The sequence below is a fragment of the Carcharodon carcharias genome, chromosome 4 (assembly GCF_017639515.1).
Source record: "Carcharodon carcharias isolate sCarCar2 chromosome 4, sCarCar2.pri, whole genome shotgun sequence".
Classification (NCBI taxonomy): domain Eukaryota; kingdom Metazoa; phylum Chordata; class Chondrichthyes; order Lamniformes; family Lamnidae; genus Carcharodon; species Carcharodon carcharias.
In genome coordinates this window covers 37,392,922-37,412,247 of record NC_054470.1, presented here as the reverse complement: position 1 = coordinate 37,412,247, position 19,326 = coordinate 37,392,922, and positions in this window count along the sequence as shown.

Sequence of the window (19,326 nt, the reverse complement as noted above, 5' to 3'; positions counted from 1 at the left end):
TGACTCTTAAATGCCCCCTGAAATAGCCTAGCAATCCACTCAGTAACAAACCGCTACAAAGTCACATAAAAGGAATGAAACTGGACGGACCACGTGGCATCGACCAAGGCACCAGAAACGACAACAGCAATTGCAGCCCTGTCAACCCTGCAAAGTCCTTCTTACCAACATCTGGGGGCTAGTGCCAAAATTGGGAGAGCTGTCTCACAGACTAGTCATCAATAGCCTGATGTAGTCATCCTCATGGAATCGTACCTTACAGATAATGTCCCAGATTCGACCATCACCATCCCTGGATATGTCCTGACCCACCAGCAGGACAGGTGCAGCAGAGGTGGCAGCACAGTGGCATACAGTTGACAGGGAGTTGCCCTGGGATCCTCAACATCAACTCTAGGCACCATGAAGGCTCATGGCATCAGGTCGAACATGGGCAAGGAAACCTCCTGCTGATTACCATGTACGGCCCTCAATCAGCTGATGAATCAGTGCTCCTCCATATCGAACATCACTTGGAGGAAGCACTGAGTGGCGAAAGCGTAGAATGGACTCTGGGTGGCAGACTTCAATGTCCATCACCAACAGTGGCTCGCTGGTACCACTGCTGACCGAGCTGGCCGAGTCCTAAATGACATGGCTGTTAGACTGGGTCTGCGGCAGGTGGTGAGGGAGCCAACAAGAGGGAAAAACAAACTTGACCTCATCCTCACTAACCTGCCTGTCGCATATGCTTCTGTCCATGACAGTATCAGTAGGAGTGACCACCGCACAGTCATTGTGGAGATGAAGTCCCGTATTCACATTAAGGATACCCTCCATCGTGTTGTGTGGCACTACCACCATGTTAAATGGGATAAGTTTTGAATAGATCTAGCAACTCAAGAGGCATTGTGGGCCATGAGCAGCAACAGAATTGTACTCGAACACAATCAGTAACCTCATGGCCTGGCATATCACCCAGTCTACCTTTACCATCAAGCCAGGGGATCAACCCTGATTCAATGAAGAGTGCAGGAAGGCTTGCCAGGAGCAGCACCAGGCATACCAAAAAATGATGTGTCAACCTGGTGAAGCTATAACACAGGGCTACTTGCGTGCCAAACAGCATAAGCAACAAATGATAGACAGAGGTAAGTGATCCCACAATCAACGTATCAGATCAAAGCTCTGCAGTCCTGCCACATCCAGTTGTGAATGGTGGTGGACAATTAAACAACTCACCATAGGAGGAGACTCCACAAATATCCCCATTTCTCAATGACGGGGGAGCCCAGCACAGCAGTGCAAAAGGTAAGGCTGAAACATTTGGAACAATCTTCAGCCAGAAGTGCCGAGTGGATGATCCACCTCGGCCCCCTCCGGAGGTCCCCAGCATCACAGATGCCAATTTGACTCACTCCACATGATATCAAGAAATGGCTGAAGGCACTAGATACTGCAAAGGCTATGAGCCCTGACAATATTCTGGCAATAGTATTTGTGTTCTAGAACTTGCTGCTCCCCTAGCCAAGCTTTTCCAGTACAGCTACAACACTGGCATCTACCCGGCTATGTGGGAAATTGTCAAGGTATGTCCTGTACACAACAAGCAGGACAAATCCAACCTGGCCAATTACCACCCCATTAGTCTACTCTTGATCATCAGTAATGTAATGGAAGGGGTCATCAACAGTGCTTTCAAGCGGCACTTGCCTAGCAATAACCTGCTTACTGATGCCCAGTTTGGGTTCTGCCAGGGCCACTCAGCTCCTGACCTCATTATAGCCTTGATTCAAACATGGACAAAAGACCTGAACTCCCAAGGTGAGATGAGAATGACTGCCTTTGACATCAAGGCAGCATTTGACCGAGTGTGGCATCAAGGAGACTGGATTCAATGGGAATCAGGGAATCCGCTGGTTAGAATCCTACCTAGCACAAAGGAAGATGGTTCTGGTTGTTATAGGTTAGTCTTCTCAGTTCCAGGACATCACTGCAGGAGTTCCTCAGGGTAGAGTCCTCAGCCCAACCATCTTCAGCTGCTTCATCAATGACCTTCCTTCCATCGTAAGGTCAAAAGTGGGGATGTTCGCTGATGATTGCACAATGTTCGGCACCATTCACGACTCCTCAGATACAGAAGCAGTCCATGTCCAAATGCAGCAAAACCTGGACAATATCCAGGCTTGGGCTGACAAGTGGCAAGTAATACTCGCGCCACACAAGTGTTAAGCAATGGCCAACTTCAACAAGAGAGAATCCAACCTTCAACCCATGATGTTCAATGGCATTACCATCACTGAATCCCCACTATCAATATCCTGGGGGTTACCATTGACCAGAAACTGAACTGGAGTAGCCATATAGAAATTGCAGCTACAAAACCAGGTCAGAGGCTATGAATCGTGCGACGAGTAACTCACCTCCTGACTCCCCGAAGCCTGTCCACCATCTACAAGGCACAAGTCAGGAGTGTGATGGAATACTCTCCACTTGCCTGGATGAGTGCAGCTCCCACAACATTCAAGAAACTCGACACCGTCCAGGGCAAAGCAGCCCGCTTGCTTGGCACCCCATCCACAAACATTTACTCCCTCCACCACCGACGCACAGTAGCAGCAATGTGTACCATCTACAAGATACACTGCAGGAATTCACCAAGGCTCCTTAGACAGCACCTTCCAAACCTACGATCCCTACCACCTGGAAGGACAAGGGCAGCAGATAGATGGGAACACCACCACCTGGAAATTCCTCTCCAAGTAATTCACCATCCTGACTTGGGAAAATATCACCGTTCCGTCACTGTTGCTGGGTCAGAATCCTGGAACTCCCTTCCTAACAGCATTGTGGGTGCACCTACACCACATGGACTGCAGCGGTTCCAGAAGGCAGCTCACCACCACCTTCTCAAGGACAGGATGGGATGGGCAATAAATGTTGGCCCAGCCAGCAAAGCCCACATCCCATTAATGAATTCAAAGAAGTGTCAGATTCCTCAATCCCATTTGTAAGATTTTATAGGTGGTTACAGGGGTGCCTGAAAACTGCCTGACCCAGTATGAAGAGTCACTGGGACCTGGATCATTGCCTATGAAATTAATCCTTTTTGCCTGGTTCTGCCCAGACCATGGGAACAATGAGGTCCAATTTCCACCCCTTTCACTCCAGCTGTTTATGCTGAATTCTCCCCCATTGGACCATCAGGTGCCACCCCAGTCATATGAATTGCTGATGAAGAAATCCTGGTGAGATAACATTCGGCTTGGATTTTAAAAGCTTACTGTTTTTAAAACAAATGGATGACTGAGGGAGGGACTGATTTCCAGTTTTCAGCTTGTGTGAAAAATGAGATTGGGGATATTGTGGTGTAATGATTCACCACAGGGGGAATGAGCAACACATTTGGAACGTAGATTAAAAAGAATAAAAGATCAGAGAAACCATTGTAGTAGTACTGATAAACTAAAGACCAGAAAAGTTTAGATGAAGAGCAGTTAAATTTAGAGGTGAGAGAAGGATTGCTGATCAGTCAAGAACCTCCTCAGCATCCATTGACTTCAGTGGAAATAAAATTTCTTAGAGATGTTTAATAACTGCCAGTTTGCTATCACTCCTTTTATTTTATCACATAATTAGCCCCATGATGTGTTTTCGTGCCAAAAAAAAGAATAAAATTACTTCTTGAGGTTGACAGTTATTGTTTATTTATTAATGAGTCGTAAGCGCAAATTGTAAATTGAAAATCATGCTGCTGAAACACTACCAGCAGCTATAAACATTAATTGAAAATTAAGGCATTACAATATTTAATCACACATCAAGTTCCAGTATCAAATTTAAAGGCGAACAAGTAACAGCCCTGAATTTCCTCCTAATTGTTGGCCCCTGAGCCTATGTAACTCAGTCATGAGTGTGATGGAAATGCCTTTTCTCTGTGTAAGTGGGGTTTTTGACACACAGCTGGGGAAGTTACAACAGTCTAATGGTAAAAGGTCCAAAGAAATTGAGGGCCAATGTGATAGTCTGGAACAAACTACATGATTAGTAAAACTTGCAAATAAACAGATACATTATGTGATATTAAACTTGAAGTAGTTATTTCAAGTCAATGTAAACGGTGCAAAATGTTTATTTTATTTGATGGGTTGTGTTTTTTCTGTTTATATTCCATTGATTATGGGAACATTTTATGATGGTATATAGCTCTCCCTAGCTCCATCTACATCTTTGGCCTATCAAACTGCCATCAGCTGCTGAGATGATCATTATAATATTTTATTATTAAAACTGTTACTTTGAAAGATTATCATGTTACCTGGCGTGCCAATCTCTTAATGAAAATTAAAGTTAACTTTAAGTTAGATAGTCTACAAAACTGCATTTGGCTGTGCCCTCTGCCAGTAATTTTATTCTGTTCTTTGTCTTCACTGGGTTTGTATGACAGAACTCTTATCTACTGAAAATAAATCCTACATAATTTATTTTACTAACTGAAAGCATGCCAGCTTTGTTGAACTCTTCTTTAAATACTAACACAACCAGTAGAAAGCAATGGACTGAAAAAAGAAACATTCACCAGCCAGACATTGCAGGGCTGATTTGGCAGCATGGGATGGACGGAAAGGTATTCTTCCCACAGCTCGCACCATTTTAACTCAGTTTCTGGCTGCACTTAGCCCAGGAAAGTGGGGGTCCTAATTAAAAGGTCACAGTCACTCTCAGATGTTGTCATACGGGCCCACTGCTCTTTAGTCCAAATTGCATATATCCTGACTAGACTCAGAACAGCTAGTAAAACCTAACAGATTTGGTGTCTGAGTTGCTAGAGTGGTATAAAAAGGAGCTCTACTGCACCTCACTGAACCACCAGATCTGTGTTTTCCAGGAGAGTTCCCAACTCCCAGATCACTACTTCCACAGTTTTGTTGTCTTCTAACTCAGTCAGTTTTCACTGCTTACTATGAGCATCATTGCTTCTTTGTTCTGGTTGGAGTGTGATGTGAAGGAACAGCAACAGCAGCAACCCCAGTTAGCTTATACAGCCCCCTTTTAAAATTAATTTATGCAATCAGCTTCTAGCATCTTTTCAGTTCGAGCAATCCAGATCCTGACAACTCTCTGAGTGAAAACAAATCTAATCATCCCTCATCTAGATTTTTTTGCCAATGATTTTTGAATACACGATCTCTAGTTATTGACCAACTCACCAGAGGGAATAATTTTTCTTTATTTATTTCATCAAAACCTCTCATCGTCTTGAAAACTTCTCTCTGGTCATCCCTTAACCTCCTCTGTTCCAGGAAGAACCATCCCTGTTTTCCAATCTTTCCTCATAACTGAAGTTCCTCATCCCTGGTAATATACTGATAAACCTGCTCTTTACCGTTTCTAAGGCCATCATATATTCCTGAATTGTGATTCCCAGAATTGTCTACAATATTCCAGCTGAGACCTAAGTCTTTGCCTTTATATTCTATTCCTCTACATATGAATTCAAGGAAAGCATATATTTTTAAACCCCCCTATCAACTTGCTCAGCTTTAAAGCTTTAAAGTTTTGTACATATGGACACCAAAATCTCTCTATTCATCTATGCTTATAAAATGATCCATTTAACCACATTGAATCCATCTACCATGCCTCTGCCCAGTTCGCCAACCTGTCTATATTATCCTGAATCCTATATCTATCCTCATCATAATTTACTACCTTGTCAAGTATCATTTCATCTGAAAATGCTATAAAACTTCTCCTTACACCCGAGACTAGGTCATTTGTAATGAACCCAGAATTGACCCTTAGGGAACATCAAATCACCTCCCAGTCAGAAAAACATCCTTCCATCACTACCGTTTACTTCCTGCCACTGAACCAATTGTGCATTCTCACTGCCACTTACTCCTTAATTTCATGGCCATCTACTTATGAAGCCTCCTATGTGACACTTTGTTAAATGCCTTCAGAAAGTCCATGTATAAAATGTACTGCACTATACCTTCATCAATCATCACTGTTACCTCAGAATTCAATCAAGGTAGTTAGAAAAGATTTGCCTTTAACAAATCCATGCTGGCTCTCTTTGATTTATCCAAGTCTTTCCAAATGAAAGACTATTTTGTCCCTCATAATAGTTTACAATAATTTTCCTAATTTTAGGCTGACAGACCTGCTAAGGTTTAATAGACAGAGACAGTGTTTCCATTTGTGGGAAAGTGCAAAACTAGAGGTCATAAATATAACATAGTCACTAATAAATTAAATTGGAAATTCAAGATTAACTTCTTTGCTCAAAGGCTGACAAGAATGGGGAACATGAGTAGTTGAGGCTAATAGTATAGATATATTTAAGGGGAAACTAGATAACCACATGAGTGATAAAGGAATTAGAAGGGTATGATGTTACAGTTGAATGAAGAAGGGCATTAGCCCAGATAGGATTTGTCAGAGAAAGGTCTACCATACACCACACTTCCAGTGCCTGTTCCTATTTTGTAGATTTGATGTAAGCCCCACTATGCCTGAGAAACACCAATATGCAAAGCCAGGGCACAACTATAATCCTTATACAGCACGCAATAGGAATCCTCAAACAGATGTTTGGGTGCCTACATAAGCTCTGGAATTCCCTCCCTAAACCCATCCACTCCTCTACCTCACTTTCCTCCTTTAAGACACTGCTTAAAACCTAATTATTTGACATAGCATTCTTCCCTATCCTAATATATCCTTATTTGGCTCAGTATCAAATTTTATTTGATAATGCGCTTTATCTGTATCAAATCCTTTATGTCTGCATGCATGAGACTAAGTGTGTAATGTTGTGTTAATTTGCTGAAGTGTGTGAGAATAAAAAAAACCTTCTTTATTTTTAAACTCACAAAAGCTTGCTGCTGAATTATTTAATTGGAATACACAATCCAAAGGTAAGAAATGACATACCTCTTTCCATACAACAATGCTTGTTACAGGCAATAAGACAGCAAATACATTCTGCCCATGACAGATAGGTAAGTTGACTTGTATGCGGGTGCATGACAGACAGCTCTCTCAGTCACACAGACTCCAATTCATTCAAACCAACTCAACATTGTGGACCATCAATGGCTGTGTTTACCCAGACATTGCCAGTAGAAGGATGTATAAGTTGTGTGACAACAGAGAAACCTGCACCTAGAGTGGATGATAGTGAGTGAGGCTTTGTTCAGTACCAGGTATTACTCTCTCATCCATACAAGCCATTGGTGAGGGGACAGGTTGTGAAAGATGGCTTCTGCAATATTGCCCAGCTAGAGTTTCACATATCACTGTAGTCTGCTGAATATTATACAACATTGTATTTCATAGAGACCTGCACTTGCAGGAGGAAGAGCAGCAGCCAACATCACCAGAAGAGAAGCCTTGGGAGAATGTGAGGAAGGAGGACACATCAGGACCAGAGATATCAGCAAACAACTCATTGCTCAGCGATTCTGCTGAGCTGTTCACATTTCTGACCTGGAATTGTAGACAGAGACCCTCCTCATAATAATCCTTGTTACATTCCTTCCCACTTAGTTCCTCATAGAATCATAGTGTGATACGGCAGAGAAGAAGGTCTTTCAGCCCATCATGCCTGTGCTGGATCTTTGAAAGAGGTATCCAATTAGTCCCCTGCCCTTCCCTCACAGACCTGCAAATGTTTTGCCTTCAAGTAATTATCCAGTTCCTTTTGAAAGTTACCAGTGAATCTGTATCCATCACTCTTTCTGAAAATATATCATAACAACTCGTTAAGTATTTTTTCCCTCATTTTGCCTATGGTTCTTTTGCCTTTTATCTATGTCCCCTGGTTATCAACCCCTCTGCCACTAGAAAAAAACGTTTCTCATGAATTACTCTATCAAAACTCTTTCTGATTTTGAACACCCCTATAAAATCTTCTCTGCTTAATAAGAGCAATCCCAGTTTCTCTAGTTTGTCCACATGATTGAAGTCTTTCATCCATGATACCAATCTAGTAAATCTCCTCTACACCCCTCTCTAAGACCATGACATTCTTCTTAAACCAGAATAAGTCACAGTACTCCAGGTTGGAGTTGTTTGCTGATATCTCTGATCCTGATGTGTCCTCCTTCCTCACCTTCTCCCAAGGCTTTTCTTCTGGTGATGTTGGCTGCTGCTCTTCCTCCTGCAAGTGCAGGTCTCTATGAAATACAATGTTGTATAATATTCAGCAGACTACAGTGATATGTGAAACTCTAGCTGGGCAATATTGCAGAAGCCATAAAAATTTAGCATAACTTAATTGCTTTTGTACTCTGTATCTCTCTTTATAAAACCAAAGAACTCATATGCTCTTATAACAGCCTTCCGTACTTGTCCTGCCACCTTCAAAGACATGAAAAATACACTCCCAGGACTTCCTGTTCTTTCACCCCATTTAAAATTGTAGCATTTAGTATATAGTGCCCCTCCTCATTCTTCCAAGCAAAATGAATCACCTTACATTTGCCTTCCTTAAAGTTCATCTATCATGTCTCTGCCCATTTCATGAGCCTGTCTATGTCCTCTTGAAATCCATTACTGCCCTCCTCGCTTTTTACAAGACTTCTGAGTTTCATGCAATCTGCAAACTTTAAAATTATACACTGCATACCCAGGTCCAGGTTCTTAATATGCATCAGAAAAGCAGTGGTCCTAACACTGACCTTTGGGGAAACACCATACACACTTCCCTCCAGTCCGATAAAAAAACACTCACCACACTATCTGCTTTGTGTCTCTTCAATGGTATATCCACACAACCACTGCTCTTTTAATCCCATAGACTGTAACTTTGCTACCGAGTATATTATGTGGTACTGTATTATATGCTATCTGAAAGTCTACAGGGAGAAAACTTGTTCATGTAGCTTCAAGTGGCACTATGCAGACTACATTGATTCTCCAGAGGCCCCCAGTGCCGCAGGCTACTACCTGCACAGCCCATGTGATGTTCTTGATTTTCTGTCCCCCAGAGAGTCAACATAAGTCTTGGTGGTGCCTAAGCTATGGGAAAATACATTTGCCCCTATGTATACAACATTAGTCACAATGCCATTATCAACCATTTTCCTTGCTTCAACAAAGAACTCAATCAAGTTAGTAAATGTAGATTTGTCTTGGCTGTGATTATTTGCGCTGCAACTCTAGGGGGAGTACTTCTTACACAGGCTCAGCAGTGCCAGTGTCAGAGTGAGCTGGCAGCATTAAAAAAAACCAAGTTGGCTTGACACAGATTAACAATAAAGTTCAAGTTATCCATTTTTAAGTCTGTGCAGTCCTGAACAAATTGCAAGTTCTTGTATTTAGTCCACCTATCATTTAGCAAATGATCCCTCTGTAAAACATATTTCTGGTGATTCAGTAAATGACGAAGATATCACAGATTCACAGAATTGTTACAGTGCAGATGGAGGCCATTCAGTCCATCATATCTGCATTAGCTCTCCAAGCGAGTAATTCCCTTTGTGCCAATTCCCCACCTCTCCATAACTTGCACATTCTTCCTTTTCAGATAGCACTCTAATTCCCTTTTGAATGCCTCAATTGAACTTGCCTCCACCACAGTCTCAGGCAGTGCATTCCAGATCCCAACCACTCCCTGTGTGAAAAAGCTTTTCCTCATGTTGGTTTTGCTTCTTTTGCCAATTACTTTTATATCTGTGCCTTCATGTTCTCAATCCTTCCACCAGTGGGAACAGTTTTGCCCAATCTACTCTGTCCAGACCCTCCATGATTTTGAATACCTCTATCAAATCTCCTTTCAGCCTTCTTTTCTCCAAGGAAAACAGTCCGAACTCTTCCAACCTACCTTCATTACCGAAGTTCCTCTTCCCTGAAACCATTTTCATGAATCTTTTCTGTGGTCTCAACAATGCCTTCACATCCTTCCTACCAAAATGAATCACTTCACATTTCTCCCCTTAATGAATTTCATTTGCCACCTGTCCACCAATTCCCCAAACTTGTCTACATTCCCTTGAAGTCCTACACTATCCTCTTCAAATATATAATCAGGAAATTTCAATAAATGCGATTCTCAATTTCCAAGGTGGAGAAATAATTTAGTTTAAGGTCACTTCTTGGTAAATATTTAAGGAAAAATTAATTACTCGAATGTGGTACTCAAAATGATGACCTTGGGATTAAGACCTCCTTTATCTATCAGTTGAGCTACATTGTCTGTGTTGAAACTCCCTGCACAGAGATTCAATGCACTGGGTCAAGCTTAAAAAAGCAGCATTCACATAAAATTTAATTGAGATTCCATCACAGATTGGGATCTAGGGTAAATTGTTGTTGTTAAATTATGATTTCTATGTGCTACAGAGCTACACTGAAATGCTACGTGGAATTCCCATTATACTGCCGCCAATTGGTGGGTATTACTGGCAACATACACATGTAAGTATTGAATTATAACATTGAAATCCCCAGGTGCTTACATTGCAGGTCCCAATGCAGTGTGTGATTACATAGTCTTTAATGGATGCAAACTCCTGCCACCAACCAGAAAGGCATCAGGAGCAATTGTGCATGAACTAACAACAGCAGTCTGAGCTGAGTGTGCGTGTGCAACTACTTGTGATGACTCAGCAGCAGGAGTTACACTCAATTGTCTTCAGCAAATTCATGCTAGTTCTCATTCACTAATCCTTTTTAGTACCTCCTCTATTTTTATCGTTTCCAATTTCTCTGCTGCACCCTTATTCACTCTTACTTAGGCAGCATCCTCTTCTTTAGTGAAAACAAATGTAAAGTACTCATTTAGTACCTCAGCACGGTCTCTGCCTCCACAAGAAGATACCCTTTTTGGTCCCTCTTCAGCCCTACCCTTCCTTTGACTACCCTTTTACTATTCTTTCATTGAAAAACATTCAAACCATTTAGCCAACTTCCATATTAATGAGAGTCTGACAGTGCAGACTCAGAAGTTGCTATGAGACTAATACTTACAAATCACTGTCAAGCGTAACAAAAATGATCAATTTAATGGCAAACAATAAATTTCTTCCATTTGTTATCACCCAGGTAATCACACCCTGATGCATTTTTTAAAAACGACTTTCTAACTGTAGAACTCCTACGAGTTGTGCCGCTAATGACCTGAGTAGAGCTTGTGGTAAGCTCATGTCCTGTGACTTCTGGGTGCTCAAGCCTGGGAGACAGCACCATGTTACTGCACCTTGGTGCCAGGCAGCCTGGTCCATCTGACTTGCTGGAACCATGGTGAGGAAGCAACTGTGGAGACATGCAAAAATCCTGAGAAAAACCAGTAAAAACCGTTACTCCTTTGAAGTTGTGTCTCATTGTGTCTACTAGGGCAGATTGCAAAAGGTGACCAATCTCTCTATTGTAGAGCGCAGAGCCCTCCTGGCATAAGCTTCTATCAAAGCTGCAAAGTGTTCAAGCATGGACACCTTTTGTGAGGGCCTGGCTGCTGCATCATGGGTAGTAACAACACTATGCAGAGGCAGACTGCAGAGGGCTAAGCCCATGCAACATGATTCTCACAAAGACTGAAAACAGGCTCCTGTCCACTCATTCATAGTGGTGAAAACTCATAAGTTTTCAATTGTGTCATCCTCAGCAGAGCTAGGCAGGTCGGGCGATCTCTCCTGGGTTGTCCCGGTATTTGCTGGCCTTGGTCATACTGGGTGTTTCCCCACAAACCCCCTAGCTCAGTATCTAACTCACACAGAGTGCCAGCGTCTGAGCTGATACCTGGGAGGAGTAGAACACCTTTTGGTACATCTGCTGGAGTTCAGGTAACAGTCTTGAGAATACAGGTTCAAGTTGTTAAGTTTGTTGCACCTGTATGTAACTCTTTCAAGTACAAATATGTTTCCATCTGTTTATACGGATGAGGTTATATTGTTTCATAGTTTGCCATTGTGAGATTTGAACTCTTGAGCTTGGGGTTACAAACCCAGTACCATAACCACTTGGCTATTCAGGCCAAGCCTGCACCTGTATGTAGTTGAATAAAATAACATGCAAACACCCTGATTGGGTAAATCACCAGTTTCTCCTTGACTCTGGATCTCATTCCCCTGCCTGTGACAGTGACATCTGGGATTTCTGCACCTCTCCCTCTTGGCATTATGGGCAGTCTTGTCCTCCAGTAAAACAGGGTGAGGGCCATTGAATGTGCATTGAAAAGATAAGTGAAGGTTTGTATGGTTTATATATTTATTGTATGTGGTAACCAGTAAACAGCAGAATGCAATGACGATGCGGTGAAGATGAATGTAAAGAGAAGTGTGTGTGATGTGGACCGTGATCTTCCATGCCCGCTGGTGTCAGGCGTGTTCGGTGGCATGAGCGGACAATATGGCACAATCAGTTTCACAATGGTGTGAAACCAGTTTGCCATCCTCCACTCAGCCCGCCAATGGCAGGCCACATTTCCTGCCATTGGACATCGGGAACCTCATTGTAATACATCAGCATATCATTATAAGGCCAGCCCACCAGACTCATTCCCCACCGCCACCTCACCGCCATCCCCACCCCCCCACCCCCCCAGCTGAATTGTCTCACCCAGGTTGGCAGGAAAACACGCTGACATGTTTCCCAACAGCACATAAGCGATGTGCACTTGGCGGGCTGCACTTCATTCGGGACTTCAAGGTTTGTTTGCCTACCTTGCTTCGGTCAGCACTCGCAGTCATCAGCGCCAGGCTTCACAGACAGCACCACATCACTTTTAGGGGGCTCACGGGCTGGTCCCTACCTACCAGACCTGCCATATGTGGGTGGCTTTTCAACAGCTGCAGGGCAAGGTCTTGCTTGGGGAAGGGAAGAGGCTGCAGGATGAGAGTTGTACTTGGGAAGGGGGGTTCCCCAGGGTGTGTGTGGGGCACCTGTTGATCTGTGAAAGTGGCCTCAAGATGGTGAGGGCTGAGGAGGCAATCTCCAGAGGAGATGAGGCTAGACGGACATGTGAGGGTATGTGTGTGAGAATGAGTGGTGTGTCCCTTGAGCTGGTAGTGAGTGAGATGCCAGTGAATGTGTGATGGGCTTGAGTGTGTGAGTTTAGAGTGATGAGAAGTTTGCCATACTTTGGCTGCACAGATGAGATCATTCATCCTCTATCTGCACTGGATGGCCAACCTTTTCTGTGCAGCATTGGCACTGATCACCACTGCCAACACCTGCCATGCTGGATTGTTGATGCTGCTGCCGAGGACACAGCCAGAGCGGGAGTAGAGGACATCAAGGCGGGCCTCCAGGGCATCCAAATAGCATTCCAGTGATGCTTCATTAAACCTGGGGGCTGCAGCCTTTTTGCCTTTCATGTACATGTTACCTGCAGTAGTCATGGGCTGGAAGCACTGAGATGTGTGAGTGTGGCTACATTTTAAATATGGTGCCTGGCATGATGAAACAGCAAGGTGATGGTGTGGTGGGCGAATGACAACCCGCCCACCGTAGAAACAGTGCGTTTCCCGGGAATGCATAAGTAATGCAACAGGTTTAGGACGATACTGTCTGAAAACCCACAATCACGGCCGACGGGTAAACCGCACTTAGTGCAACTCTGGGACAATTCTGCTCATGAAGTGAGGAAGGAGTGACAGAAATGTTTGATGTTTGGGTAAATGGTAATATGTGAGAATGGGATGGTTTCAGTATGTTGTGCAAGGAAGAGGTGAAGGTGTTTGGAATGAGAAAGAGAGGTGTTTTAGCCTGACCTTGTGATTGTGTGCTGAAGAATGTAATGGAGACATAGCAATATTTAAGAGTGGTGGATGAGAGTTGAGAGGAGTTTTGAGGTGCTGGTGAGAAGTGAAGAGCTGTATTCAGCTTTGGAGGTTTTTTGAGGTAATTAAATATTTTTTAAAGTTGAACCAATGTCCTAAGGGTAGTGCTGCTGGTACTGGCCCTGTCAGCCAACTCTTTCCAGGTTGGGGATCGCCTGCTTCTCACCTTCATCCTGGCTCACACACTCTCCACCAGGATCTCCAGTGAGACAGCATGAAATTGGGGGCCAGCCCTTTAACTCATCTCTTCAGACAACAAGTCTTTCACAGTTGTTCATTGAACAAAGTAATTGGAGAAGCAACCTCACCATAAGAGCTGTATGTATCCTGGCTTTAAGTCCAGTGGGGAGAGATGCCAGAAATTGTGCAGCTCACATGCAGGAGTTGTTGGATTCTGCAGGTGGGCAGTAATGTCATGGAGATAATTGCCTCATGCTAATAATGTACTGCTCACCTTGCTCTGCTTCTTCCAATTGTAACTTAAAATTAGGGCTTATATTTTAAATAAATTAAGTGCAAAATATGAATTGTTAATAGTTGTACTTCCTAGAAACAGAGTGATAGTACATACTTGAGAGGATGGGCGAGCATTCATTCTCTTCCTGGCCCCCAAGGAGTGTTAGAAAAGGGAGCTAGCTTGTGGAACCGGCAGCTCTCATCTCCCTGTCAAAGTTGGGCTTCCTGACCCCTAGGAAACTAGTGCAGCAGCAGTAAATTTTAAATCAGATTCCCAAATGCACTGAGAGCCCAATTTTAGCATGTTAATGAAGTGTCTCACCTCGCCACGGCAGTACAGTCGGATGCCCCAGTATTCACCGGAGGGAAAGATCTGCTGGGTGCAAGTGCTGCAAGTTGGGGGTGCACTTCTCATATCTAAGTCTTTAATCTGTCTTGTTTGTCTTGGTGGAGTTAATGTAGAAGCGAATGTTTCAGTTAATACCTTTTCACCACAATTAAAAACTATTAGAGGTGAACAGCTTTTCTGCAAATCCAGAAATAGGGAAAATGATGGAGGATGGGATAGGAAAGAAGAAAAGGGGATCTCTGTGATAGGTTGGAGGGCAGGAGAGATTAAACTACAAAAAGGATGAAGTCACAAGACAAAACAGGATGGTAATGGGACAAGTAAAGGAAACTGTCCTGTGGGTACATTTTGTATGCTCACCACATCTGACAGTAATCTGACAGGGCCAACCTGCTTATTATAGAACCTGTCCAATTTTCACTTCACTTATTTCAATTGACAGGATTGACAATGGGCAGAGGATCCAAACAGCTAGATTATCGTCTTTATCATGAAGATGAAAATTTGTCCCATTGTTATGAGGAAAGGAATGCAGCACAAGTCGTGGTGTACAATTCAATCTTTTACAGTGAGGTTGACAATCTTAAAAGAATGAGCATCTTATGCTAATATTTAAACTAATTTTACAGGTTCTAATTTATTTAGCACCATTCTTGGCCTTCCTTTATATCTTTGGTTACATTTCTCAATAGGCATTCATAAAAATACTTCAGACAAGTTGGATATCATAAAGCATCTTGTTCCAAATTACAACAGCTCATAATTTAATAATTGTTTGAAACAAAATTTAAAACATTAAACGAGGTAAAAATAGTTCAAACTCAGTAACAACGCTGATTAATAACTTTCCCATTTAGCGCTTTGCGATGCCCACCCAAACAGCCTGTGTCATTTTGGGGGAGACTTTAGATGGGATTTTCCATTTGGGGTTGGGACCCTGACCACTCCAGGGGAGAGCTTGTGGGGATGGTGGGGTGACGGTGGAGAGCAGAAGAGGGTGGGACTCCGAAAGTGTAGGCCCCATTTAAAGGGATTATGGCAACCATTATTGTGGTACCCATCTTGCACCTCAATGGCAGGCAGAAGTCCAGAAAATGGAAGACAGAGACCAGGCATACTCACATGATACAGCCCTTGTGGTCATGCTAGAGGCAGTGCACTGAAGCTAAGGGGTCTTGTTTCAAGACAGTGGCAGGATAAGGGCACCCAGCCAAATCAAGCATGCCTGGCTGCAGATACTAGACCATGTGAGCAGCCATAGTGTTGTCAGGAGGGCCTCCATGCAGTGGTTCAATGATCTTCCTTATTTGGCAAGGTGAGTGTAGTGTGACATCCAAATAACAGGCTGTCTGCAGTCACTAGCAGATATACCAGCTGAACAGACTGAGGGTGCTCTGGGTAACTAATCACTTCACTAAAGCTCAAATCCCTAACACTGTTAAAGGCCTGGCAACACTGATAAATGCTGCATCTTGTTTAAACAAACAGTGGATTGGTGAGAGAAGCCAGCATTGTGTATCTCTTTCTCATTTCTCCTTACAGGAGAAGAGGACACATAATGCTAAGGTCACGTAGGAGGAAGAGTTCCCAACCTAGCATCCTGACTGCTATGGAGGACTTTGGAAGGATGGTGCCACATAAAGAAGACTGTTATGCACAGAATGCATGTCATGCTCTATAGACTTGACTTGTCAGTTACGCTGATGGCACAATAATGCAAAGAGTAGATGCCAGTTTCACCCCAGCTAGTGATCGCCTCCAGTGTCAAAGGGCTAAGGCAGTCACTGATGAGGGTAAGAGTGCCATCATCATCATTGGCCACCCTGGTTCCTCTGACTGAGGGACAATCTATACAGCAGTGCCATGTGATGGATGCTGCCCCTGCAATGACACCAATGCAGCAACCTCCTGGAGGTGCCCCCCAATGAGCTTCAACAGTATGTCCCTTTTTTCAGCAATACTCAAGTTCTGTACCACCAAGGGACTATTTGTATATGAGACAAGTAAAACAAAGACCAACTTCAAGAAATCAAAAATATAGCTTGACTGACAGGTAATTTAAGAACAGGTAAGTTATCTATTGATGGGAATGTATTAGACCCAAGTTTGTGCCAGTGTTCATTTCCAAGTGTATTGATAATTCTATAGTGAGACACAGTCCCACAATCAAGCAAGTGTTTAAGTAGGATGAAATTAACATATATTCATATGCATCCCCTGCAGACAAAAGGAACATGTCCAGGCATTGTACCTTTTTTTCGAATGAAACAGAAGTGTGTGGGGCAATTGTTCCCAGATGCATTCTTCATAGCAGCACCTCGAACAAAGTCAATTTGCCAGCCAATCAGCACCCTTTTCTCATGCAGTATAAATTGTTGCTCTCTTTGAAATTTGGCATTCTTGCAACAGTCCTGATGAGTGCAAGATGCAAAGCTTTGACAGCATGTCGTTTTTTACTGCAATACTCAAGTCCTGTACTACCAAGCAACTATGAATGTTTCCCACAGGCAGAGCAAAGTGAGTGCCAGAGCTGCAGCCCTGCTGGATGAGTTATGTTCAGGTGAAATGTGCCTGGATCCGATGCCCTCTAGTATCCATGGCATCCTGGTGATGCTTTGATTCTTGAGATGGTCTTGGCCACTTCCATGTGCAGCATGGGTACTGTTCTCCTCTGCCTCCTCCTCCATCGATGAACTGTAGCAATCTAGTGTTTTGCCCTCTTTGAAGTCCACTACTCTCTAAAGGGTCATATTATGGAGAGCGCCGCAGACCACCACAATGTGCAAGATCCCAGCCAAAGTGCACTGTAGGGCACCACGCAACTGGCTCAGATACCAGAACCACAACTTCAGAAGCCCAATGGCCTGCCCAGTAGTTATCCTCTTGAGCAGGTGGCTTCAATTGTAACACCTATGTTTCTCCGCTTGGTGTTATGTAAAGGTTTGAATACCCATTTCTCCAGGATTTCCCTCATCCCTAGAACTCATCCATGGAGTTTTAGCTGTGACATGAAGAATTGTGGCACGCTGAACAGCCGCAAGATGAAGGCACTGTAGCAGGCTGCCTGGATAGTAAGCATGCACATGCATCAAACACTTGTTATGGTCACAGACCAGCTGAATGTTTAGGGAGTAGAAGACATTCCTGTTGTTGAATCTCATTGACTGCTCACCCAGTATTTTGATGGCCACATGGGTGCAGATCCAGACTGATGGAGACAAATCCCACTGCTCTTTGTGCCTTTGAGGCCCCATCTATTTGAAAGTGGATGTACTTCTCAGCTTTTGCAAACAGAGCATGTGTCCTGCCTTATGTAACTGAACTGCTGCTTGCGAGATGCCACCAAAAGTCAACTGCTAATCCTTGGAATGAGCCAGAGGCAAACAAGTTCAAGGCCAGGGTGACTTTAAAGGCTACTGGCATGGCATGGTGTGCAGCAATGCAAGGTCTGAGATCTTCCTCAATGAAGGCATGAATCTCAGAAACCATCTACCTAGACAAGCACAGTCTCCTGCGGCACTGATTCTCTAACATGTCCAAGTAGCCTTTTCTTCAGTGGTACATTCAATGGTGAGGGTATAGCCTTTGTTTCTTGCTGCTCCTCATTCTTTTCCTCTGCCCTCCTCCTGCCCAGGGCTCTGCATCTGCCCCTGAGGATGTTGATACTTATCGTTACTCATCCCTTTCTCTGAGTACCTTAATCCATGTCCAGCTGTTGCCTTGCTTGTAGTCAACTGTACTCACAATGATTACTGTATTTATAACCCCACAGTCCCTGGAGGGTTGAAACCTTCCCAACTGGCTGAGTGAACAGACCACTTGCTTTGCTAACTCAACTCACCTGATAACAGCTAGTTGCCAATGCATGAGGGTCGTTCTCAACCATACACCCTTCTAGGAATCCATCTCATTGAATGGCACCTCCGTGACTGTTTCTTCACCAGGATGCCATCTCATTTGAATTGGTCCAACATGGATCCTGTGCCTTCCCCCACAAATTGCAGACTAGTCCTTAACAAGCTGACAACAAGCTCATTAACAAGACTAATTGGACATTGATCTGAATCCAAATCCCACTTCCCCCGCACCCCCACAAGCCGAACAAAATGATAAGTGTCAGAGCAGCACGGAAAACCAGGACAATGGCTGGTGGCATGAGATTACACACCCACATGCTTCTTCACCACTCCTCTATCCCTCCCCCCACCACCCCACCCCCCCATATTGAGACGGAAATTCTGCTCTTTTTCTTCATAATCCCAGAAATCTGGAAGCACAGTTTGGGAGCTCACAGGAAGCTCACTGGTAAGTAGTCTGATGGCAAACCAGGTAACAAGTGGAAACCCCCAGGTAAAAGGCAGCAAATGGAAATGGGAAGCACATAACAGTGATTTTCAGGTCACTATTACCCCAGTCCTCCATGGTGGAGCAATTTAAGGTTGGCCCCATTGTTCCTAACATTGACACAAACATAGACAATAGTTCAATACAGTATCCAGCGTACTGAGTATACACAGTACTGCAGCCTCTCAATATGTTGGAAAACTGAGAAAAGATTTATATAAATATCTAGCTAACTGTTTCCAATATCAGTGGGAGCATAATTTGCAAAGAGATGGTAGGAGTATTGGGACAATTCAATTATGCTGTGCGGAGGAATGAGCATGAATGACCACATTCTGTCTTTCCTTCAAGTAAGTTTACTAGCTTAGAAATAAAGACTTTATTATTTGACATTATCCTGCGTAACAA